Here is a 26,742-nt window from a genome sequence, read left to right as displayed (position 1 = left end):
TCCAGTGCTTGCTGAGGTTAATAAGAACCAGAGAGTAATGGACAAATGTTGCTTGTGTGTCCATAATTGATAGATGTCTGTATCAGTTATTTCTGTAGCTTCTACTGTTCTATTCCTGCACTTCAACTCATGTTCACTTTTGGCAGGGTTTTGTGGGTGGGGTGGGGGGAAGTTGAAAGATTCCTGCAAAACAAAAATATTTAAGAGAATCAGCACAGGTGAAAAGAGTGCGTTCCTAACCTTGAGAAAAATATCCTTAGAAATTACTTTGTCCTTGATAGCCAAGTTACTTCAGTTCCATTCCAATACTTATTTTACAGATGTCCTGAAAACCAATGTTTGAGACTCCCAGGGGAAAGACAGGATGTTTATTTAATTTGTCATCACAGGCATAAATCATAACCCTCTTGCACTAGATGCTGTACCCAGAGTTAATAAATGATCCTTGCCCCAGGCACTTACGAATTAAATCTAAAACATAAGATGGTGGATAGATACAGCAAATAGAAGAGTAAAGAAACCTGATAAATAATGCCATTTAGAAAGATAGATTAATTCTTGTAATATCAATGTCAAGCTTATTGTCGACTTCCCAGAAAGGCAGAGTTTTGATAATGGATTTAAAGGAAGATAAAAAGTACCTTTAAAGTATTTGTAGGGAAATTCTTGCAAACGTGTGGGGGAATGTAGAAGCAAAGCTGAAGTTGCTTGTATGGAAGATAAACATACAAATTAGCTTGTTAATCAGTTTTAGGATTTGACATTTCCCTTGTGATTGAGGATAGGATGTAGGCTGTTCTAGTAGTATTTTGCTGTAACTTTAGGGCACAAGCAGGACAAAAATTAGTAGACAGAGCTGTTAACTTAGATGGTCTGGAATTACTGAGCGGGATACCAAAGAACCCTTACTATTTTTATTGAAGGTATTTTGCTATTCCCCTCCCATTTTGACAGACATCACTAAAGATTAAGTGTTAAAACAATCTTGATAGCATTTCAAATGTGGGGTGTAAGTGCATGGAAAAAATAAGGGTATACTGTGGGTTCCTAACTTTGATATTGAGACCGGTTTGGTGAACTAATTTAATGAATAAACAGATAAATATGTATATATACAGAGAGAGAGGAAGAGGGGAACTTGACAATCCCATAACTTAATGTGATAAAGGACTTCCTAGTGCCAAACACAAAAAGGAAGCTAGTGTAGCATATAAAAATTGAGAGTTAAAAATAGCTCAGAGGAAATTATCCACAGAGAAGTCTGGTAGACTGCCAGGGCCTCAGCCTTCACACCCAAATGCATAGGAAGAATACTTAGAGAGGCAATTACCAAGAGGGGGTGTGTGTGTTTTCCCCCTCCCCTGATACAAGGATTTCTTAATGCCTCCATTTCAGCCCTTCTTATTTAAAGCAATAATTTCAAGCAGAAATTTGAATATATGGTTGCTCTTGCAGAACCCTCATGTTCTCATTGTAGATGAAAAAATAAGATGGTTCTTAATTCAACAAATAATAAAACCAGTTTCTTAAAGCTTATTTTCTTTTTGGTTACTTGTTAAAGTTCTGAGGAAGGGAGATTATGAAAACAATACAAGATAACAAGATTAAAAGAACTAAATTAAAATCATCCTGATTCAAGAAAGCTAACCGAAGTACTTCTGTGCTTTGCCTTGAGCAATTGTTCTACTGTGATGAAGCCAGACTGAACAAGATAGATGCAATTCTTCACTGAAATCTAGTCTCCAGGAGTGTTAACTGAAAGGAAAGAAAATGTAAGTTGAGGAAAAATAGAAATGCTAAAGGACTGTCAGTCAAGAAGAGTTGAAATTTCATTAATAGACAGAGATGGCATGAAAATTCCAACAGGCCAAGATAGACTGGGTGGTCTGGGGTAGGAGGAAAACTTCACTATGAAATTTAAGATACAGTGGTAGGAATGGTAAGGTCAGCTGGGCGGAACACTTCCTGCTCGAGTTGTTAGTATCACGCAAACAATTTGTAGCAGAAATCAACTGAATAAGTAACTTGGTGATGTTTTCCTCAGTGTAAACTTGATGATTTGGGAACACCATACTCAAATGAATAAAGTACAGATGTTAGGATATTTATTAAATACTTGATTTTACTGTTAATTACATCAGGTTAGTTAGGTTATTGGGGTCAAAGAAGTTTTGAAAAAGTTGCATTTTGTTGTCATTGAAGTTATTGAAAAACACCTGTTGATTTCAGTTAATGGTGCCTACTGTGTATTCTGTAACTATTTTAAAGTCACTGACAGCTCTCTCTTGTAGTATGCACTTGATGCTAAAAGATGAATCTAATACTTTTCTGATGTCCTCTTCTAATACCATATATGACAGTGAATATTTTCCTTTTTAACTGTGGTCAATACTCATAGTAATACTCATTTTGAGCAGAGTCAACACTTTTCAAATGTAAAGTCTGATTCTATTTTTCATTGAAACAGGGTTTATTAGCCTGGAGTACAGAAGTTGCTGCATATAAAGGTGTGGGGCTTTTTTTGTTTTTGGGGGGCTTTGGGTTTTGGGGGTTTTGTTTTTGGGGGTTTTTGTAATTCAGCTAGCTCATTACTACTAGCAAATGCAAGATTCATCATTTCTTCTCCTAAGAGAAGTAGTTACTATTTATTTGGAATATTGTGGGGATGGGCGGGGGGGGCACTGATTTCAAAGTTAGAATATTTTTATTTTTACTTCTCTCTGGTACCATTGCTGGTATGTGACTTAGTGATGCATACATTTTAATACAAGAAAATAAATCCTGAGGGCTCTTTTGGACTCCCTCCGGATAATAGCCCCTGGTAGAGATAACAATACCGAAACAGTTCTTTTAAAAAAACAAACAAGTACACAAACAAACAAAAACCCTTCTCCCCCTAAAAAAAGACCCAAACAGCTTGTATCCTCTATGAAGAATATTGGTCATTTAAAAGAGAAGAACAAAGGGAACTGCCATAAATACTAGTAGGTAAATTAATGCTAGATAAAAGTGTCAGCATTTTGTCCTTGGGGTAGAGTTTAGACCTCTTCCATTAGACTGAAATAAGTAGATTTAGTAAGAGATGGCCACAGGGAAACAGCAAAGGAAAAATGAGTTCTCATCGTAGATGTAATTAGAGAAAAGCTAACAGATTCTTTTTTATCAAGCTCTGACTTTGCAGTCATATGCTCTCTAGCATCTTCAAATTTCTCTGTTCAGAGTAGCAGGGTGCAATTTGGCAAAAGTAGAATATAATGCGAGTGTCGTGTCCTAGATATCTTTCAAATCACTTCAGGCTATATGGTGCAATTGTCTTTTAAGCAGACTTTCAGTGAAGTTAATTGCATGTTCTGCATATTTTGTTTCTGCTAAAATATTAGAACACCCTTTTGTTAATACGATCTTTATCCTAGAGAATACATCAAACCTAAGAAAGGCATATGTTTGTTTCTCAAAAAGCGTGTTTCTTCCTGTCTCTAGATATGTCTGTGAAGAGTAGATTCTGGAAAAGAAAGAACTGTAATTGCAGGATTCTCTGTAGTGTTGCTATGTATCTCTAGGTAACAAAATAATCCAATTCCCTTTGATACAGCTTATCATTTCATTTTGGAATGATGCTCCATATTAGAATTTTTTAGGCTGGAGGCATATTTGAACCTGAGTCTCTTCTATGTCCTGAGAATTGCCCTGACCGCTGGACTGCCCTTTCCTAAAGGCAGCTTTCTGGCTTAGAGAAACATTTTAGTGAAAGTTTAACTGGACTGTTGCCTCCAACAGTTGGGGGGGTTCCAGGATCTCCAGATACATTCATCCAGTCATTTCATTGGATCTTAGTAGCTGGGATCTTTGATCTGTTGGTTGTTTTAGTATCTAGCCAAGATAAGGTCTCACATATAGGTAGCTCAGGGTCACCTGAATAAAAAACAGAGTGCAGTGGACTGGAGAAAGCAGCTGAGAAAATTATCAGGTTTATAGTTTGCTTATTTTTGTTTAACCAGTTAAATTAATTGGATGACAAATTAACCACTGTGGTAAAAATATCCATTTGTCTCTTACTACTTTTACGTTGACTTCCTGGGATGTAATGTAACAAGGTCTGACCCTGAAACATGGGAACCAAAGAAATACAGAAAAGTTATATTTAGAAGAACATGCTTTGTCAGAGATGAGGTTTATTACTCCTACAATTTACAGATTGTAAACTGGCCTTTTTTTTTTTTTTTTTAAGTGTTGGTAGATTGTAAGCTGGCTTTTTTTTTTTTTTTTTTTTTTTTTTTTAAGTGTGGGTGGTACTGGGGCCCAACTCACCTTAAGTTGTATGGAATGGAAGAGATCAAAAATAAAACACAGTGCTTATCTACTAGGTACTGAATTATCAAATGCCCATTCACAACCAATAACTGGCAAAAATATTTTAAATTGTTTAACATTGTATTAGGCTGGCCTCACATTCTGTCAGCAATTTTCATAAGCCATTATCCATAAAGTAACAGTAATAATTGAAAATATCCAATGATACCAATCATAATGTGTTTGAATATCTTTTTCTAGAAGTTTTCAGAGACATTATCATTGCCATTCTTCATTGGCACTGTTGGATTAGAAACCACAGTTTGTCCCATTCCATGTAAGAGGGTAACTTTCTCCTGAGAGCTGAACAGGGCTTCCTTGAAGTGGGTGATTTTTTTTTCTTTATATTGAAACAAATTGGACATGCTGAAGTAATTACATTTTCAGTATTGTGGTTCTGTGGTGGAACACACAGTGTAATAATCATACCAATATCTTTTGTGTAATTATAAGTGACAGATGTCTGAGGCTCACAATCATTTTAGCCTGACATTTTCAATTATTGCAGCAGTATTGATGGAAGAGGATTAAGGAGCTCTCAGATGCCAAACTCCATTATTTCAGCTTTATGTAGAGCTGTCAAGCCCTAATAATTCCACAGGGATTTAGCCATTACAGGGTAAAATGCATGCAAAAGGTTTTCATAGCAAAGTGAAAACTATTATGGACTGTCAAAATGTAAATGATTGTAATTTAATGAATATCTAATTTTACAACTTTCGCTTAGCTATTTTAAATTATGCCCCACTCTTTAGGTGGCATAGTGGTCAACAATTAGTAATGCTCCTTAAAGAAGACTTTCAAATGTCTATTTATTTTGGCATCTTATAATTGTGACTCATGAGACTGCATAGCCTAGCCTTATGAAAATATATCCAAGGGGCTATAGAATGGATTAGTTTTTTTTTTTCTTTTGGGCTGACATCCTTATGTCAACAATTTGCAGGCTGGCCTTTCAAGTCTTTTCAAAGGCAGATAATTCTTAAAGAGCTTCCCTGCTTTATTGCTAAGATACTTTCCTGAAAAATGAGACATACTCAGTATATTGCTGACCTCTTTTAGATTATTATAGGATACTTTTAAATAAAATTATTCCATGAAGAATTGATTTTAGTCTTTATCCTTTTCTTATGGAGATTCTAAACATCTACCTAACAAATTTTCTTTCCTCATATCTTCCTGTGTTTAGGAAGCTAACTCCAAGGTTTAAAATCTCAAATTATCTCTGTACTTAAACTCAACTATTGTTATTTTGTGATACTTTTTGTTTGCTTTTTTCATGTGGCCTTCATTTGACAACTTTGGCAAAAACAGAGCTGTTGGATTGTGCATTGAAGATGACCCTTCACATCTGTTGGCGAAGATCTCTTAACCTGCAGAATTTTCCCTACTGCAGATTATATACCTGTAGTAGCTAAAAATATCACGAGAAGCCGACCTGAAATTTGGTACTTTGAGCAGAGTTATTTCATCTTTATGGATGAAAGAAGCTGATGTCTTTAAAGATAATGTACAGGAACTGAAAATGTGTCCAGAGACAAAGTAGACTCATACAGAATACTGCTGTGATCCACTCATATTTACTTATTAAAAGTTGGACTGATTGTATTCTGTTTTTCTAATTAGATTCATGAGCACTGTTTTCATTTGTCATTTATAGCAATGAACTACAATAGTCTAAAACAGGAGGTGAAAAATATGGACTGTGCAGAGCGAGACACTGATATTTCTGGTTGATGTAAATGGAGCAAGGCTTTAACTTCTGTGATAATATCTTTATTCAAAAGTAGCAATCAGGCCAATAGGACTTCCAGACTGCTAAGAACTCTTGAAGAGAAATTGCCCATAAAATGTAAGCAAAGTATTGGTCAGCTTTTCAAAGTGTTTTTGAGTTCCAACCACAACTGATAACAATCTCATATTCTGATAAGTATGCTGAAATAAAGCTTCCAGTTTATCCCCTGAATTGCTGAAACATATTCATACTCCTGATAGCCTGTCATGATGTATTTGACTGTGTCAAAAAGGTGGTGGAATTTGAGCATTCATGGTCTTACTTTGCTTGGCCTTTTCTCATTGCAAGTAACAAAGCGCTTGGGAACACAGTAAAAGGCCTTTTGAACTCCATCTTTCTCACCTGCTCTTGCCCAAGGATTGCCTAAACCTTACAAGGCTGGTGCTGGCTTGCATCCAGTGAGTTTTGACACTAAATAACTTATGGATTTGAATAGAACCCTTCATCTCAGCGATATGATAGACAACCCCTTTGTGATCAAGAGACCTCAATAGTAAACAATGGTATTGCTGATGTTATAATATTTTTTGTATATTAGAGTACATAGTGTTTAAGGTACATATAGCAAATGCTTGTTTTTCAGGTATAGCCAAAAGCCAAAAACTAGTGGATTATAAGACTTGTATTTCCTACTGATCATTTTTGGATTTTGAAGAAATATAGAGGCAGAAGCCCAACTTCATTCAAAATGCGTGTTTCTTGTTCAGAATGCCACAGGGCTGTGAGAGCAGAGCCTTCTATCAGCCAACCCGAAGAATGCTTGGTGATGTGCAAGACCCAAAAGAGAAGTAACAGTAGCAGAAACACAAAAGAACTTATAAGAAAGCAAAATTGGTGGGAAATTCTGTGCCTGACTGTTGGTTGGACTTGTTGCCCCAGTTCTTCATTCTGTTATTCCATTGTAAATATGCAATTCCACTGAACATCTGTTTATAATCTAAATAATACAACACAAGATCTTGTGAGGTGCAGGAAGCAAAATGATAAGAGAACAGTTTTGTGCCACTGAGAATGAAAATGAAGAGTGAATCTCTCTGCCTACTTATGAGCAACCCCACTTGAGAAAATTAAATGGCTCTGAGGAAACTGTAGAAGAATTCTACTTAATCCTCTCTGGCCGGAAGACTTAGAGCTCTGCTAAAGACACAGAAATGCAGCAGAACTTCTTGAGGGAAGGAGGCATATAGCATGACTGACATGGAAGGGTACTTGGAGAATTATATTTCTCTAGCTGTATGAAGATTTTTCTCAGCAAGAATTTTAATCAGATCCCTGGCTGTTGAACTTGCTTATTGTGTGTGGTTTCATCCAATTCTCAATAACAATCATTTTTTTGTGTTTAGTCACTGGGGCACACTTGTGTTTTGCTATGTTCCCTCTTGACAGCTCTAAGACCATCAAGAATCTAGCTGTTTGTTTGACTTCTGGGTTTGCTGACAATGATTACTATATGTCTTATGCTTAATTTTTTCCACTTCGATTTATAGTTAGCTAGTTTGCCTGGATCCCAGTAATTCGTTGCTATGACTGTTGGATGCTGTCCCTTGCTTTGTGTGCTCTAATGAGCTCGATAGTTCATTTTGAGCTTCTGCATCTGGTAAAGATAATAAGCATGACATCTCTGTTAGTCACAGCCGTGCCTGCGCTGAAGGGCACACTGGGTCTTTGAGTTTAAAATAGATTTCTCTTCTATAGTCTATGTGCTCGAACCCACAATAATTACTGAACAAAATGTTCTTAGACATTTGCCTGAATAGCATCAATCAATGGCATTGCTTATGAAGGAGAAAGCTATTTTTGAGGCACAAAGAAGCTATGCAAATAAACAGGCTTTTACTTTCCTGCGCTACCAAAATCCAGACCTGACGCTTTTGTTTTCATTTAATTTAATCAACAGGTACACTTTAATCAGAGCATTAAGCCTGTATGTGCTCCTTCCCCACAGAATGGAAAAATGGAAGGACCGTTCCCTTTTGTCCTTAAATGATATACTGTTAGTCCAAGGAGAGTCTGTATACAGTGTTACATCAGTGACTGTGGTGGGGTGACTTTAAGAAAAATTCGCCAAGTTTGGCTGTGCAATAAGAAATTGGTGAAAACAGGAATAAAATCCAGGGAAAACCCTCACATACTGAGGGTAGTGAAGAGTCATGGTTTATTTATTCAGAGAATGGGGATGAATCTTGGCTTATTAAAAAGTGTTTTTTCTCTGTTTTTGTGGAAATTCTCTAAGGGTGATTTAGCCTCTAGTAGTGCAAGTTGCTCTGTTGAACAGTTGTTAAGAGGAGTCCTCCTCTTAACAGGTGGAGCCTTACGCCAGGCAGCTTCCATGTAGATTCATGGTAGCCTCTTCAGTAATAATAAATGCGTCAAGAATGTATCTGCTGATGGCCCCTCTTTGCACTTTTGGTAGCCATATGAGGCACTTGGAGAACATTTATTGTGAAATACTGTAAACTGCTGTTAAATGCTGTAGAAGATTGGATATCTGGGAGCTGACAGTGCTCCATAGATTAACAAAGTGTGAAGTCATGTGTTCCTTTGGACAGGAAAAAAATCAGTAGTTAGAGCACAGTCATGCAGACAAGTTATTTTAGAGTGATGAGTTAGGACTATCAGCTGATCTAAAATAACTGCGATGATGCAGACTCTTAGTCTGTTGCAAATGCAATTAGAATTAACTGAGGTCTCAATAGAAGGCAGTTGTCCAGGTGTGTAAGCCATTACTTACCCAAACTATTGTTCCTAGTATCCAAATTATTTGAGAAGAACAGAGGAATACGTATATTTTGGCCATAGGATGCAGTCAACTTTTGGGGAAATGGCAGGTTTTAAAGGAAACAGCAATGCTATCCCTGAGAAAAGTATTCAGGGTAGGTATTTGTTTCACAAGAAGCTTAGTTCTCTGATAAATCTGGAGGCGGGGTTGTTTTTTTTCTTCGTAAATTTTGTTTTTTAGTCCAGTACTTCCGGAAGAGTCTTGCAAACCATTACATACAGTAATGATATTTAAAATCCAATATATAGCTTTAAAGTAATTAGCAGATACTGCTGTCATTTGTGGGGGAGTCTTAGAATGTATATTCATATTTATTTTGTTTTGCTACTGCTGAAGTGAGGCAAACAGTAACAAGTCTATAGTTACAGAAAGCTAGAACAATCGAATCAGCATCATACTGATAGATGCAGATACAATTAATAGTTTGATTGATGTATTTTAAGGAACGCAATCTTGTCTGGTAACTTGAAAAGCCAATTTATTGACACCAGTCTTTAAAATATGATGAAATATCTGGTAAAACTGCCTGTGTGTGCTGTTTCCATTGGCATTATTATTAATATACCTAGTGCATGTGTGTACAGGCTCTATACCTTGCATATGCACTGCGTAAGTGCTTTGTATGTATGCATCACATACAAATATAGAAAGAGAGCCAGAAACAACTGTGAGTCTGGCCTTGTTTTCTGGCTGAAGACTTTGTGGAAATATTGGCAGTGTTAGTCTTTTGAGTGAATGGAGAAAGGGGAAAGGATGTAAATGAAAGCCACGTTATTTCATGATGCAAAGATATGAGATGAACCATGTAAGTTCAAGTCCATCCTCTCTGAAGTCAAATGGAATTTTAAAAATTGATTTCAAGATGAATAGTGTGAAGTCTTCTGATGTATTTTAGGAGCAAAGTCTAAGTTGTTAGGAGAAGCAAAAATAAAAAAGGAGCTGCTTGCCCCATAGTGCTATTTTGTATGATATTTGTATTGACTAAAAATGCAAAACTGAATTAAAATAGGTCACACTCCAATTTGACATTCAGTCTGGAGTTCTAAAAGCTTGGGAGAAGCCGTTAGAATCCAAGAACAGCTTTTACAACTCAGGCCTCTTTATTCTAAGCTGGGTGTATCCATCAGCTAGGCAGCTTGAAGTTGGCATGACATGGAAGAAGTAGGTCTTTTGGGGATGGAGGGCAGGGCAATGACCAGGGCCTGATTTGACATATTCTCCCCCAGACAGCTACTTCCTTGTTGGCAGACTGACTCAAGGTGGTGCATGCAACTGTTTTACCTGTGTATAGCTCCTCAATGTTTTTCTGGTCTATGACAGAAGGAGTTTCACTGTATAAGTGGTATGTGATAAAGCCTTATTATTGAAGAGGACGGATATGAGAAGTAAAACCTGTATGATATTGATTTCTAATAAGATAGTAATGAAACAAAAATGATGTTACTACTAAAATGTATGGTGAGGACCAGTGCTCAGTCACATCACTTTGATCTGCTCCATTCCCTTTCCTGTGTTTACATATTGCCTGCCTATTTTCCCTTGGAATTCCTCAGGAAAGAAATACAGCTGCGAATCAAATATCTAATGCAGGAACAGAAAATTGCTAATGCTAAATTGCTGCTAGCCATGCGATAGCTACACAGCAATGGTAAATACCTCAAGTCTTGCTTCCAACTCCAAATAGTAAAAGTAAGATTAAACAGGACCTTTAGATCCCAGCTTTTTTTTTTCCTTCTAACTAAGTTCTTGACTCAGTCCTGATTTAATAAAAAAGAATTTAGTTTGAAAGAAGAGCAGAATCTGCCTCTGCAACACTCAGAAGGACAAGAGAGTAGGGAAAGCATAAGACGGTTGCTCCTATTATAACATCTGTAGTAACAATGGAATGATACAGTAGAGGGGTATAGCTTCCAGGACCAGAAAATTTTCTGGTTACCGGTTTTGTTCAAATGATAAGCTAGAAGTAGCAAACGCTCCCTTTTTAAGTGGCCATGCTGTTTCAAGGAATAAGCATGCTTGCTTTCTGTGTTGTGGAAGAATGTGAACACTGGCAGTGTTTTATTTTTGACACCCCAACGGACTTCAAGGTTTTAGAGTGGCACAGTATCTAGCCAATGTTTGAGAACCTCTCTGACCTCTCCCTAGAAATTATGTGAATATTTAAAAATATTTTAAATGTTTAATGCATACATAGTTTGCATTTATGGCTGAACTTGAAACTGTAACTGCTTTAACATTTGTATGTGACTTTTCTACAAAAGAGAAATTTATCTTTAGGCACAGTGGTGTTTTATTACTGAATAAATTCACTCACTATAGCAGAATATAAGGGTGTATTATGCAGAGTTTTATACCTACATTTTGCTAAGCTGCACAGTAATATTAGAGAGTTAATGCGGCACGATAGGGGAAAAAATACACATACAGTTTATCATTGTGAAGAACCACTAGCTAACTCGTATGCCATAAAACCAAATTTAAACTTTTCAGAGTTACAAATGAAATATAAATGCAATTTCCCTCCCCCTACCTACTCCTCACTTTGAACATAGGCAGGCTGGTCTGGGTCATAGGTTATTGGAAAACAGTAGAAAATCTGGGTCCTTGGTGAGCTGTGGCTCCCTGCATGCAAACGTAAACTGAGACTCCAATCTGGATAGTAGTATTCACAAAACATGAGTGAAAAAGAGTCTGCTCTTCTGTCTTAGTTTGTGTGTTTAACTTGCAGAGGTCTACTTCCTTATGAGATCTGTTTGAACTGCTCTGAACCACCTCCTTTGAACTGCTGGGTCCCTCTATTTTCATTGATCACAATCAGCAGAAGCTGAGGCTGCTCAGCATTTTCCATAGAACACAATGGAAGGCTTGCAATCAGTGTGAAACTTCTGGTGACCTCAATGGTCAGGCTGAGTGCTCTACAGTATCAGGCTCTAGGTTAGCTGCTGAATTGAGAGGATTTCTGTGGGAGTTGAATGTGAATGCGACCATATACTGATGGCATTGAAACAAAACTCATATTTCACAGTACTAGCAGAAAATAAGGAAGAGGAACAGTAAGAAAACTAATGTAACAATATGTTACAGCTACCTGGGACTTGGATACAGGTGGCAAGCAGTTAAAGTACCAAGTGATTAATACTCTGTAATGAGAAGATTGTTTAGAGCTGGTGTTTTCAAGACCTTCAAATTGACACCTAAATCTAATATGCTACTTTCAAGTCTTTGTGTGATATCCAGTTGGTTTCCAAAAACGTTTAGGCTTTGTTTTTTTGAAATTGGCTGGAAAAGAGTTGTTTGGGGTATTTTCCTGTACGCAAAGTAAAGCACTAGAAATGGACTTAGAATAGTCTGTCTGATTATTATATCCTTATGCTGTTATTTGATGTAGCCTCTTGGAAAAGAGAACTCTTCAGAACTTAGTCATTACACACCACGACAAGTGTGTTATGCAGACTTCTAGAAAAGTCTTTTCTAGATTGGAACCTGATACCTTTTTCAGAACTTTGGGTTGGGATTTGCACTGCAGAGATGCTAACTTTTATGGTTTGGGCAAAAAGGGGAAGAAATTCTGTTTGGCCTGTTTCATAATTGCCAACTTTGGTACTTTAAGTGGTAAGCTGGGAATAGACAAAACTTAATACCATCAGTGTTCCTTCATCTTGGCTATAACAGGTTCCATATGAGGCATTTTACTGGGTGATAGGCTTCTGAATAAGATCTTATTTTCTAAGAATAGTAAAGATTTCTAGACAGTCTTCAAGAGGGCACTCTTTTTCTCCATTTGTCTCTTTAAACTCAGCACAAAAATTTACTCATATAATTTCAGTCTGTGTATGTAATTACTACTGTATCAGTTAGGAATGCATCCAAGAAGGAAGGGTTCTGTACATTTGGAGCTTACCAGCTTGTGCATAGTTGTCTCTCCTAAGCCAAAGTTTTGTAGGGATTGAAAGGGAAGTTAAGTTTGATACCGTTTAAGAAGTACTGCATAGAAGAAGTAGTATCTGCAGTGGGAGAAGCCTTGTTAAATCTCTGTACAGAGTATATTTACTTAGTTTTCCTGAATACTGATAGTAAACTATAGAACCATACTTAAGAGGAGAGTTCTCCATATTTCTTTACTCATTTGTGCTAGAAGACATGGGGAATATCTAATCAATATTTTTTTCTTCTCTCATAAATTCTCTTTAGAAGAATTCTTAAATTTGCAGAGCAGTTTCAAGGACATTTGACTTATAAAAAGCAGAGGTAAAGCTCTAAGAGTATAAGAATGTTAGTGCACTTTGAATAAGACAAGTCTTTACAGATGAATACATTAAACAATGTTGTCAATACATCAAAATAAGAAGGTAATAGAATTCTAAAAAACCTGCTATTTCAAAGTAAAACTTGGTAACTTCTGTAGCGTTCCCAGAGAAACCATAATAATGGCATGAAAAGAAATTTCTGGTGTCTGCTTAGATCATCTGAGAAGCTTGCTGGAGATTGTGGGAGATTTCTGGGAACCCTCTGAACAACCAGAGTGCCTGCTGCTGACAGCTAAGGAGAGCTAGGTAAGGACAGCCACAGGTCTGTCCCTCAGACTATTACCCCCTGCTGCTCTTCCATGTGGGTGCCAATGAAACCATCAAGGGCAACTTGGAAAGTATCAAATGTGACTACAGAGCTCTGGAGCAGTTGTCGGGGTATGGAGACCTGGGTGGTTTTCTCCTCCATCCTGATGGGAAGAATGTGAGGAGGACTGCAAGTCAACAGTTGGCTGCACAGCTGATGTGGGCAACAGGATTTTGGTTTCTACAACCGTGGGACACTTTTGAAGATTGACATCTGCCTGGGAGAGATGAGATCCATCTCACTAAGCAGGGCACAAGTGCCTTTGCCAACGGGCTGGCCAACCTCATAAGGGAGGCTTTAAACAAGGAAAGATGGGGGAAGGGGAGAGTTATAGGGACCACACAATCAATAGAACAGGGCTTAAGTGGGGGTGCCTCAAGTATTTGCATGCACGGAAGGAAGTGCCTACAAGACAACACTGTGGGGAAACCTCTTGCACCCCTTCTTGGAAATTGGCATGCTTGAATGCCTCTCTGAAGTGCCTGTACACAAATGCGTACAGTGTGGGGAATAAATGAGGAATTAGAGATCTGTTTGCAGTTGCAGGGCTATAATCTCGTGATTAAGGAGATGCAGTGGGATAGCTCAAATGATTGGAATGCTGAAATGGATGGATACAGACTCTTTAGAAAGGACAGTCTGGGAAGGTGAGGAGGGGGAGTTGCCCTTTATGTGAGAGAGAAGGGAGGATTCACGGAGCTCTGCCTAGGGGTGGGTGATGGTCTGAGTGAGAGTTTATGGATAAGGATTAAAGGACAGACTAACATGGGTGACACTGTTGTGGGTATTTGCTACAGGCCACCTGATCAGGAAGAAGTAGTAGGAGAGGCCTTCTACAGACAGCTGGAAGTAGCCTCACATTCACGGGCCCTGGTTCTCATGGGTGACTTTAACCACCCCGATATCTGCCAGAGGGATAACACAGCAGGGTACAAGCAATCCAGGAGGTTCCTGGAGAACATCGATGAGGAGCCAATGAGGAGAGGTGCTCTGCTGGACCTCATACTTTCCCACCAGCCCTTCTTTGTTTGTGATGTGAAGGTTGGGGGCAACCTTGGCTGCAGTGACTATGAGATGGTGGAGTTCAGGATCCTGAGAGGAGGGAGCAGGGCAAAGAGCAGGATCACAACCCTGGACTTCCGGAGAGCAGACTTTGGCCTCTTCCAGAACCTGCTTGGAAGAATCTCATGAGATAGGGTCCTAGAAGGAACAGAGGTCCAAGAAAGCTGGTTGATATTCAAAGCTCACCTCCCCCAAGCTTAAGAACATCCCAAAGAGCAAGAAATCAAGCAAAGGGGGCAGGAGACCTGCATGGGTGAACAAGGAGCTCCTGGCAAACTCAAACAAAAGAAGGAAGCCTACAGAGGGTGGAATCAGGGACAGGTAACCTCGAAGGAATATAGGGATGTTGTATGAGTATGCAGGGATGGGGCTAGCAAGGCCAAGGCCCATCTGGAGTTTAATCTGGCAAGGGATGTCAAGAACAACAGGAAGGGCTTCTATAAATAAATCAGTAACAAAAGGAAGACTAGGGAAAAGGTGGGCCCACTGCTGAATGGGACAGGAGCTCTGGTGACAAAGGCTACAGAAAAGGCAAAGCTACTGAATGCCGAGCCTTGGTGGCAAAGGCTACAGAAAAGGCAAAGATACTGAATGCCTTCTTCACCTCAGTCTTTACTGGTAAGACTGGTCCTCAGGAATCCCAGGCTCTGGAGACTGGGGAGAAGGTCTGGAGAAAGGAAGACTTTCCCTTGGTTGAGGAGGATCGGGTTAGAGATCACTTAAGCAAACTGGACACACACAAGTCCATGGGCCCTGATGAGATACACTCATGAGTGCTGAGGGAGCTGGCTGATGTCTTTGCAAGGCCATTTTCAATCATCTTGTAATGGTCATGGCCGTCAAGAGAGGTGCCTGAAGACTGGAAGAAAGCAAATGTCACTCCAGTCTTTGAAAGGGCAAGAAGGAGGACCCAGGGAACTACAGGCTGGTAAGCCTCACTTTGATCCCTGGAAAGGTGCTGGAGCAGCTAATCCTGGAAACCATTGCCATCTCTAAGCATGTGGAGGAAAAGAAGGTGATCAGGAGTAGTCAGCATGGTTTCACAAAGGGGAAATCATGCTCACCCAACCCGATAGCCTTCTGTGATGGAATGGCTGGCTGGGTAGATGAGGAGAGAGCAGTGGATGTCGTCTACCTTGACTTCAGTAAGGCTTTCGACACTGTCTCTGATAACATCCTCATAGGCAAGCTCATGAAGTATGGGCTAGATGAGCAGACAGTGAGGTGGATTGAAAACTGGCCGAATGGCAGAGCTCAGAGGGTTGTGATCAGTGGCACAAAGTCTAGTTGGAGGCCGGTAGCTAGCAGTGTACCCCAGCGGTCAATACTGGGTCCAATCCTGTTCAACCTACTCACCAGTGACCTGGATGATGGGACAGAGTGCACCCTCAGCAAGTTTGCTGATGCTACAAAACTGGCAGGAGTGGCTGACACACCCGAGGGCTGTGCTGCCATTCAGAGGGACCCGGACAGGCTGGGGAGCTGGGCAGAGAGGAACCTCAGGGAGTTCAATCAAGGGAAATGCAGAGTCCTGCACCTAGGGAGGAACAACCCCATGCCCCGGTACAGGCTGGGGGCCGATCTGCTGGGAAGAAGCTCTGCAGAGAAGGACCGGGGGTCCTGGTGCACCGCAAGTTGATCGTGAGCCAGCAATGTGCCAGGAAGGCCAGCAGTCTCCTGGGCTGCATTAGGAAGAGGATTGCCAGCAGATGGAGGGAAGTGATCCTTCCCCTGTAACTCAGCCCTGGTGAAGCCACACCTGGAGTGCTGTGTCCAGTGCTGGGCTCCCCAGTACAAGAGAACTATATGGAGCTACTGGAGCAAGTCCAGCAAAGGGCCACTAAATGATTAAGAAACTAGAACAATCTCTCATATGAGGAAAGACTGAGAGAGCAGGAGTGCTCAGTCTGGAGAAGTGAAGACTGAGGGGGCATCTTAACAATGCGGTTAAACATCTGAAGGGAGGGTGCAAAGAGGATAGGGCCAGACTCTTTTCAGTGGTGCTCAGTGATAGGATGCGAAGCAACGGGCATAAACTGAAACACAGGCAGTTCCATCTGAACATGGGGAAAAGCCCCTTTACTGTAAGGGTGTCTGAGCACTGGAGCAAGTTGCCCAGAGAGGTTGTGGAGTCTCCTTCCTTGGAGATATTCAAGAGCCATCTGGACAGGGTCCTGGGCAACATGCTCTAGGTGACCCTGCTTGAGCAGGGGGGTTGGACTACATGATCTCCCGAGGTCCCTTCCAACCTCAACCATTCTGTGATTCTGCAAAAGCAGTAATTTTAGTTTTGTACTGGTCTGTACCTTCTTCCAAGATGTATATATTTTAAGAAGTGGTTGTCTACTTCAGTCAAAATGCTGACATGAATCTACAGCCGAGGCTGAATTTACAGAAGTTCTAAAGCCAACATGTCAGGATAGGTGGAGAGACAATGCATGATTTTAATACCCTTTGCCAGTGGGAATTCTTTGAGCTCAAAGTATTAATGTCTTCCACATTAATGTGCAGTGAAATGAGTGTAGCATTAATCTTCATGGAAAGTTCAGTTCTCCTAAGACTATAGAAGGATACTATAAACCACATTAGTAGAAGGAAGGAGCTAGGTAACACTGGGTTGCTTTTATATATTTTTAATCTGATGAAAGTCTTAATATTTTCTCTCTCTGCAATTTGTCAGAATCAAGCATTCAGGATGACAGATTATAAGTGTCTTGATACTGTGAGCATTTGTGTGTGTGGCTCATACATCTTTCTTTAGTTTGAAATTTTAAGACCCAATTCATAACAACAACAAAAAAAACCCTGAAATAACTATAGTATCACCATTTATGCTATTGTACCTGAGAATCTGTCTGTATTTGTATTATAAATGCCCTGTTTTCTGGAGGCTTCATTTCTGCTATAACAATTATGCCTTAGGTTGAATGTTAATTCATAATGTTGTCACTTGAAAGTAGATCACACTTCAGTGATATAGAAATAGGTTTTTCTGTGTATGGAAGAAGGAATGGAAGAACTGGGGCTTATTTGACAGCACAAAAACGTACAAATGTAAGTGTACCAGTCTGCTTTGTTGCTTTTGCAGACACATAAAAATCTTTGTGTTTGCAAAGGCAGTTCATTATTGTTCTCTCAAATAATGTTTTTTCCCTTTGACATCACTGTTTCTTGCTGTCAATGTGATTAGACTGTCGTGAACCTGATTTTAAGCATGACTTCACGATCAGAGGGGGATGGAGTATGAAGAAACAGGCACCCAGGCAGTCACTGAACTTGATCTTGCAACAGAAAGAAGTGTATGTAGGGGAGAGGGAATGCTGTGCTACAAGCATGGGATTTGCTAAAGAGGTCAAAGAAAGCAGGAGGAATAGACTGGTGATCTGGTAAGAGAGCTATGCCCTGAATTCATTATGGCATTTGTGTGGTGGCAGCAAGAGCTTTTTACAGACGATCTGTCAGAAGAGGAATTTTTGTGTCTGTGGCTAACCCGTATGACAGCCCCAGCTCGCACTTTTTGTTAAGATCAGCTCTCTGAACACTTGGACAATGCAATACTCCAGGGAGGCAGAAGGAGTAAGATGACAAGGGGTCGGCCTCTAAACTTCATGTGTATGCGCTGGATTGTACTTAAACCAGCATGATCTTACTACGCTTTGTCTCTGCCCTGTGGCGTGGCTACTGTGTCTGTGCAGATCAGGCATTTAAGTTTGCCTAGTGTTCAGCAGTGCAAGTAAAATTTTCCATGCTCAGTGGATCTTAGTTTTCTTACATGTCCTTTATCATTTCTCAACTGCTTGCAGGATTAGCTCTGTTCATTTTGGTAGCTGAGAAGACAGATGATTAAGAGGACTTCTGCTATGTAGTTCTTTATACAACAGAGCTCTCACTGGCATCAGTGAGAATAGGACCATCTCTAATGTCTCAGTTTACACATCAGAAAACGTAGTAAATCTGACTACAGAGTGATCTAGTGAGGCTTAATTTATGGATTTTTATGCAGCACTTCGATTTTTTTGGTTATATGTGTCACTGCAAAAAGTACAATGTAGTTTTCTTGCTAGGACCTCTTTTTGCAAACTCATTTATGTGATTAATCCAGATTCCTGCTAACAGTCCTTGAAGTCAGTAAAGCTAGTCAGGTAAATGCAGTTTCGATGGATGAATATCCTCATTATCCTGGATGACATGAATAATTACAAAATCTAATTTTTAGTTTGCATATATTTGGAAATGTATACGTGTGTATATATGTACACACAGAGAAGGACATATTCTTGGATTTTCCTGTCTTCATTGATATATTACGACCTTGTTGATTTTTCCATGGCATTATTTTGCAGTAATTATTGGATATCTGTCTTTACTTATTTTATCCTTGTATTGATGTTTTGCAAAATATTATTGTTTTGTCTTGGAGAATAAGTAAATACCAAAATGTTGTATTCACAAATTGTCTAGATAGAGACATACCCATATTATTATTCCTAGATTCTTTCAGGTATCCATTTTTATATACTATTTTTCCTAGGCATGTAAATTTTTATAAGAGTACTTTCTTTTACTATGTGCCTGATCAGCAGCATCTGCTCCAAAAAGTGATTTGATTTCCTTACATTCCCAAGGATGAGACACAAATGGCTTTGTTTACTAATAAGATCCTTTTAATAGTGTGACTTCTAATTCCCAGGAACTATCAAGGCAACCCCCCCCCCCCCCCCCCCAGTCTTGTTCTTTAAGTTTGTAGCCCAAAGACATTTAAAGACCAAGGACATTTAAAATTCAGGGTCATGGGGAAAAATTTACACCAACATTGCTGCAGAGAAACTTGTCTTCCAGATGCATTCAGAAAGTAAGGGAAGCTTTATTTAGTTTTACAGAGAGTTTTTTTTCACCTACTTAGTTACCGGAAGTAAACATCACAGATCTTTGCCTAATGCAATTTTCATATATCAGTACTGAAGTGGGAAGGTCGGCACAAATTCAGAGTTCTCCATACTGCCTGTGGCTTGTCCTGTCACTGAAGTCTTAGACAGATACAACAGCATCCACTGCAGAGTTTTTCTCAGGGCTTCCCTAATGTTAGTTTCTGACAGCAGCTACAGAACAAGAGTAAAGCTTTGATTTGCCTGGTGAGACTAATACCCAGATTTCCCCTTTATGTAGCAATGTAGGAGTTCTGCAATTCCAGACAAAACATCTCTGTTTTGACTGAGGACAGTGCCAACCAGGAATGTTGCTGGTGCAAAGACTCAGACTGGCAGTGCCAGCAATATTAAGCATATTCAGACAACAAAACAGAACCTTGAATTACATTGGTCACTTACCTTGCATAGGTTGAAGCACATTTTTGCAAGTTTGTCTCTGTTATTTGACACCACTTTTTAAGGTTGCATTGAAGAATCGTGTGGTTGTCTTCTGTAATCTTGTCAAACATGAAAACTAGTTTGTCCTCCTGCAGAAGGCCGTACCCTCAGTAAATGGACCATGACAGTGTTTCTTTTGATGTAACCTGTATTTGAGTAGCATTTTGGTCAGGTTATTCCAAATTCCCACTGAGTATTTCCAACAGACTGGATGCTGGCAGAGAGATTTATCTTTTTTTTTTTTTAATTTCTTAAGCAAGGGACAGGGTATTAGGGGATATTCCTCCTTCACATTTGGGTTGCTTTTATTTTTTTCATGAGATTTAGGATTTTTGTTTTGCCAAAGTTAACCTCTTAATTTTGATGATAAGATGTGACCCAATGAGAGTATTGCCAAATCTTGTTATATTGTGGTGATTTGCCTAGGGTTTATAGCTTAAAAGGATATGGTGTTTCTAAAGGGCACTCAGTTCTCAGCAGTATACCTATCTCTAGTACAAAACTTCAGTTTCCTGGACAATTAATTGTCCGTTAAGTCAAAAAAAAGTCACCAGTATCTTCAGTATTCCCCGTTCTTGCTTGTTTTTGTTACTGAAATGCAGATATTGAGGGGTCACCATGTTCACTGACTTATTATTTACAGTCTTTGCTGAGCATGGGTTCCACCATCCTTCCGGGACAGCTGGTTCTGTATACAGGCAAACAGAAGGGAGTTCAGTGTATTCTTTGGAATTTGATAGTGTGGTTTCTGTTTCTTGATGTTAATACCATTCTGTTCCCTATATATAAATTGTCTCTATTTGTTCACTGTTTGACAATTAATTCTATGAGGAAAATTTCAGATGTTTCCTCCAACATGTGAATGTCACACTTTCACTCCTTTTGTATGCTTCTTTTTGAAATACAGAAAAATATTCCAAGACTAAGCAATTGTGGGTTTTTTTCCCTCTGAATTTTCTGTTGTCAGACCACTAATACATGGATGCACATGCTAAAGCACCAACCAGCACAGGTGATGATAAATGTAGCTAGCAAATTTTATTGGATACTGAGCTAACAAATACCCCATTTGAGGGGCTTTCTCACTACCCTGCTTTGATGCAATACTTGCATGACTAAGACTCTTATCAGCTTAAATTAGGTGAACAAGGATTACATTTACTACAGGTTCTGCATATCTTCCATTTGCAGTGCCACTGACAAAACTTGGAAGAAAAGATTATTCCAAGCTGTTCCCTGTGAACTATATATGCTCAAAAAGGTGGTGGTGGGAAGCGAAAAGAAAAGAGGGGGGAAAAAAACCCCCAGCCCTTTTTGAAAGGAAGAGATTTAAGCTACTGTAGCCTCTGGGAGCAGTAATTTATATTCGGCAATTTATGAGTGCTTTACTGACTTCCTCATTATTCACTGAAAAAAATCCATACTTATTTTAGCACTGTATTGACATGTACTCTAGGTATTTCTAAGACATGTCAATACAGTATTTCATATGAACGTACGCACTTTTCAAAATATATTACTAAAAAATTCCTAATGGGGCTATTTCTACTGTATATATATGATATGTATCTATTCAATCTATTTCTCTAATGAACCTTTGAACTCCAGGGGTGTATGGCAAGGTTAGAGGAAGAAGAAAGTTACTAGGGCACCACTGCTGTACATGCTGTGCATTTTAAAGAGCAGTAAATTCACTTAACTTTTTAGTTCCATTCTTCTAAATCATTGTGCCCACTGAAAGGGGAGTGTAGAACTGTTAGACTGTTTGCCCAGTGCAGGAAGGACTAGCTCCCACACTTGGATCTGTTTCAGGTTGCTGGCCTAGGTTTGTAGTCTGTCATTCACATAAAAATCTTGAACCAGAGGTTCTTCCTTGGCCATGATGGAAGGTCCCAGGAAAATAAACCTGTGTGTTGCCCTTTATCCTTAATCTGGTGTCGTGTATAGTACCAGTTGCAGGAACCATGTCCTTCTGATGCTTCCTAAGTGGACTTTCAGCAATTCCTCATGGAAAACACACAATTATTTCCTATTCTGTTTCTGTAAATAATTTCAAATAGTTGTTCCCAGACCTCTTGCTCTTCAGAGGTACATACCGCTCGTCTACACGAGATTAGGTAGAACAATGGCTTAATGCACTATATTTTCATTGCTGCAAATTTAGTCTAAAATTTTGCTGTAGCTTATATGCCAGCCCCATGGGCCAAATGAATATCTACCGTAAGCCTATAGTCTTTTAAAAAATTTGCATTAGAAATAAATTTGGTGCAGGGTATGATACAGAAATACTTTTTTGTCTGGTTGATGAGAAGAATTAAAGGAATGGATTGTTCAATTAAAAAAAAAAATTGCTTAAATGTCTTCTTAAGAAGTAGTCTGAAAGAATGATATTGCAACTGCATTATCAACACAGACATGCCTCCTTCACTTTTATTCTTACTAATGCCTTCTTACAGGTTCAGAAATGTTAAAATCCCCATATTGAAAATAAATTGGAAAATGTATATATTGGGTAAATTCATTTTCTACACATTTCAGGATTTTCTAAGGAATATTTGCCTGTGCTGTCACAGAAGGTTTTAAAGTATTAAAAGACTTGATCACTACAAACAGCTAGGAATGTACGAGAAGACACACTAGTATTATCTCATTTCCATTTATTGCAAATTCTGCATGGAGCAGAAAGTAATTAGGATATTGCGATCTTAGGCTTTGGAAACTCTACAAACAGGATAAACTTTCATAGGTGGCAAAATAAAAATACGCAGAATCAAACACCGCCTAAAGCTCTAGTGTGTGTTTGGCTTCATATGTCAGCACCATACAGAAATGAAGAGGGAAAGTTCAGAAAATAGGTGCAGTGTGGTACACAGGACAAGGGAAAAAAACAAAAATATGGGAGAAATAAGAAAGAAATGGTAGTAACAGAGAAGAAAACATCAACACCAAAAGAATGAAGAAAATACTAAAGCCCATGGGACAGGTGTACCCTGAATTCATTCTTTTCTCAGTGCAAAAGATTCCAGTGTTTGGGAATATCGTAGCAAATTGATTTTTCTCTTGTTGTGTAAATGCTCACATAGCTGCTCACAAAGATAAATATGTTCAGGGTTTCCAAACATCTAGCACACTATCTAACTGCTGTTTCAGGAACTCTCTTTCTGGTGGGGGGAAAGTGACTTAGTTGATACACAGGAGACATGCAGTAGTGCTACGTGTTCATGGAAGCTGATTTCTAATTCCTTTTGATGTCAAATTGTTATTATATTCTTATTGCTTTATTTTTTAATGATCTCTTCAGTTTTTTAACTTTTAAAATAAGTAGAATGTGTCTTTCAGAAAATAAACAATGACTGTGCTTTAGGCGCAGAGATATATTAGAACAACATAGGATTCATTAATCCAACAGGGAGAAAAATCTCATACAATGTTAGATTGGAATCTGTTGGATGATATTCTTTAAGCTAGGGCAGTATCTTTATCTTCATTTAAAGAAGGGACAATTTAAAACTGAAATCCTATGCTGTATTGGTCCTGAAAATAAGAAATTTTACAACATTTTGATACCATGTGACTTTTTTTGGTCCCCATTCAGTCAAGCTTCAGGTTAGGATGTGCCTTGCAAGCAAGTATGGATTTAACTGTGGACAGCGTATGTGTATTGGTCAAAGCTCAGACACCAAAGATGGTGCTGTTGAATCTAACAGGTTGTTGGTTTCAAGAATATTGATCATGAGATATTACTGTCTCCTGTATTGAATTTGGCATTGATGGACGGAATAATTCTGAAACAGTTGGCTTGTTCTTCTTTGAAAGGTTGGTTGTAATGAGTAGTTTAATTCCTCTTTCTGCATGCAATAGTGCAGTGTTCAGCCTTGTTACTATGCTCAATAAACATGGATATTTGGTGAGAAAAGATGCAAATAATTAGCGTTACCACATATTGATGATGGTAAGGTTTAGTGGTATCTCACCTCTGTTAGGCTTTGAAGTATCCTTTCTCTCCTTGGCTAGGAACCTGGATGAAAGCGAGGCTGTGGTTAAAGCTATATATTTAACATAGAGGTTATGGTTCACTTGTGAAGCAGATAGAGGGGCTCATCCTAAAGGGAATGAAAGTCATTTCTGATGTGGCACCATTGGCATGAAGGAAATGGATTTAGAACAGCATGTTTCCTTTTTTTTGTAAATGAGTCTGACCAGTAAGAGAACAAGATGGCAATGTGAGACTACTCAGCTCAAAAAGGATCATGAAAATGGAAATATGTACATATACACACCCACAGAGTAACATATTGTTTTATAGTGCTTGTAATTCTATAATACTATATATAATTATATGGGTGGGTGTGTATATATGACATATATGTATATACAACAAAAATTAAAAAGTGGATTTATCCCTTATTTCTGACAATATTCAGTGAGACCAAATTTTTACTTATAAAGTCTCCCTGCCCCTTCTGTAATAGGTTCTTTAGAAGCTTATTTTATACAAACCCATCTTTGAAGCCAAGTCTTCTTATGATCTGTCACAAAACCAGAATATTTCTGGAACGTTTCTCACCTGATCTGCTCTACTCTCTAGAGTTGACTCTACATGCAACTCTGACAGAGACTAAGTTTCACTGTGTTTAGTAGTACCTGTCTAAAAAATGTGTGAAATGGGTCTTCACTTTTGTTTGCTCTAATTCATCTATGCACATTACACCGCATGTTTCTTTGCAAAGGCAGATACTGTTATATCCACATCTAGGGCCTGATTCTACAGGACTTTCTCACTGACCTCAGCAGAGGACTTTGTGTTGGAATTTATATTTTGTATATGCAGCTTTTAAATCCTTAATTTGTTGCAGTTTGCCTCTTTGAGTGTGAATGCAGAAAAATATGGGAGTGCAAACATGCAATCCAGTTTCTGAAAACACACGAGCAGAGTATGCAATGCAAGGTGTTTGTTTAGGGTCTATAGTCAGCATTGGGATCCACAGTTTTTGCTATCTGTAGAGGGGGGAAAAATAATTTTTTGCAGAAGAGGGTTCATTTTCTTTCGCTTAATACTGTAAAACAAAATCAAAACTGAAAGTAGGGCCATTTTTTCAGTGTGTCTAAGGAAAATATTTTGAGAATAATCCAAATTACTAATACTTATTGTATTATGAACAAGAAATCTGACTAAAAATAATAGTTTAAAACTGGGACAAAAACTGAGGGAGTTTTTTTGATCAATGTTTATATTGTCTGAATATTTATTGAATGATCAGTTGTGCTCATATCACAAGCAGCATAATAGCTATTTATAATGCCATAGAAAATGCTTCATCAGTCTTTGGAGAGAGCTGAAAAATAAAAGTAATTTGAGACAGGTGGTAACTTTATAGTCCACATCCACGTTTTTAAACACAATGCTTACAGGCAGAAAGATTAAACTTACGCTTGCTCTGGCTGTTCTCTCTCTTTTTTTTTTTCTTCCTTCCCTGTAAGTTACAATTACAGATGGAAGGGGAACACTGGAAAATGGAAGCTTTTGTGGTTTTCTGAGTGAATATGCAAAATAATTCAGTCAAAAATAAATTTATTTATATCTTACTATGTGAACACAGAAGGGGATTGGTTGAGAATACCACTTTAGTGATATTAGTTAGAGTATGTAGTTAAGTCATGCATTCATGATTTTTCACTGATGGCATAATACTGTGTCAGACTAGCTTATCAGCAATAAGTATCCAGAGAACTGTAGAAAGTTATTGCAAACCCAACCTGAATGATCACTGTTTTTTCCCATATGAGGTCAGTCCAACTGAGATGAAAATGATCCTTTGGAAACAGTATTACACTGAAATCCTGTAAAAGGGGTATTGATACAGTTTGTATGCTATGTCTCATTGCTATTTAAAGTGTTCAAAGTGCTATTTAAAGTGTTCAAAGTGGTGACTTGCATTTGAGAAGATGGACAGAGTTCTGGTAAGCCTTATCATAGAATCATTGCCAGAGAAAGATATTGTGAAAGAAGCTCCTGTTTGATGTTACCTGATGCATTTCAGAAGCCTGTTCTTTAGAAGTATAGCTATGGAGCAGCAGTAATGTCTCCTGCAGTTTGACTTTGGAGTCAGCAGGAGCAAAGGTTGAACTGATAAAGGATCTACAGCTGTGGATATACCAGTTGCCAATTTACATGTGTCAAACAGGGACAGGCAAAAAGGGGACAAAATCCTCCCAGCACCATCTGGAGGTTACCAGTTTCCACAAAAGTGGGACTGACTGACCCAGATCAGCCCACTTCATCCATTTGTCTTCATTTTTTGCTCTGTTTGAGCATTTACTATTATAGGATACAGGGTAGCAAAGAACAAAGGCTCATCTTCAGCATATATTGAGAGACACTCATTAGAAAAAAAATATTTAAAAGGAGAAGAATCAGAGGAGAGTTACCAACATTATAAAAGATTAATCAGGTCCTGGAGCAAGCAATCACAGAACATGCATTAACAGCAATAACAGTGGGGACAGTCAATCTTGTATCTTTAACATGCTAAGAAATTAAAAATCTTTTCAGCAACAAATTATAGAAAGTGAATGCCAGCAATAATATGGTCAAAAGTAACTTGGGATAGTAGGCAGAGGCCTCTACCATCTGCCATACTTGTTCAGCTTATGAGGGAAGTTAATATAATATTATAGCTAACATGGCTAATCATAGTGCATGTGAAATAAGTTCCTTTCGCTTCCTGAAAGCCTTTGATGAAGTCCCACGTGCCATGATGATGAATAAGCTAAAA

The 26,742-nt window shown here is 38.6% G+C and overlaps 1 long non-coding RNA gene across 3 annotated transcripts in view; it reads right to left on the bottom strand.

Annotated features, from left to right (window-relative positions):
* Positions 1 to 26,742, bottom strand: part of LOC106499669 (uncharacterized) — a 169,287-nt gene continuing 142,545 nt past the window's right edge. For 2 of the 3 annotated variants that reach the window (XR_010884789.1, XR_010884788.1), the window contains 2 exons: positions 19,928 to 20,112; positions 1 to 183 (listed from right to left, as the gene is read on the bottom strand). This is a non-coding gene — a long non-coding RNA (uncharacterized lncRNA). Of the gene's footprint in view, positions 184 to 19,463; positions 19,700 to 19,927; positions 20,113 to 26,742 lie in introns of those variants that run through there. The other variant, XR_010884790.1, reaches the window with a different exon arrangement.

The sequence above is a fragment of the Apteryx mantelli genome, chromosome 8 (assembly GCF_036417845.1).
Source record: "Apteryx mantelli isolate bAptMan1 chromosome 8, bAptMan1.hap1, whole genome shotgun sequence".
In the NCBI taxonomy this organism is placed as follows: Eukaryota; Metazoa; Chordata; class Aves; order Apterygiformes; family Apterygidae; genus Apteryx; species Apteryx mantelli.
The sequence above is the reverse complement of the archived record's forward strand: the minus strand, read 5'-3'. Positions and strand labels throughout refer to the sequence as shown.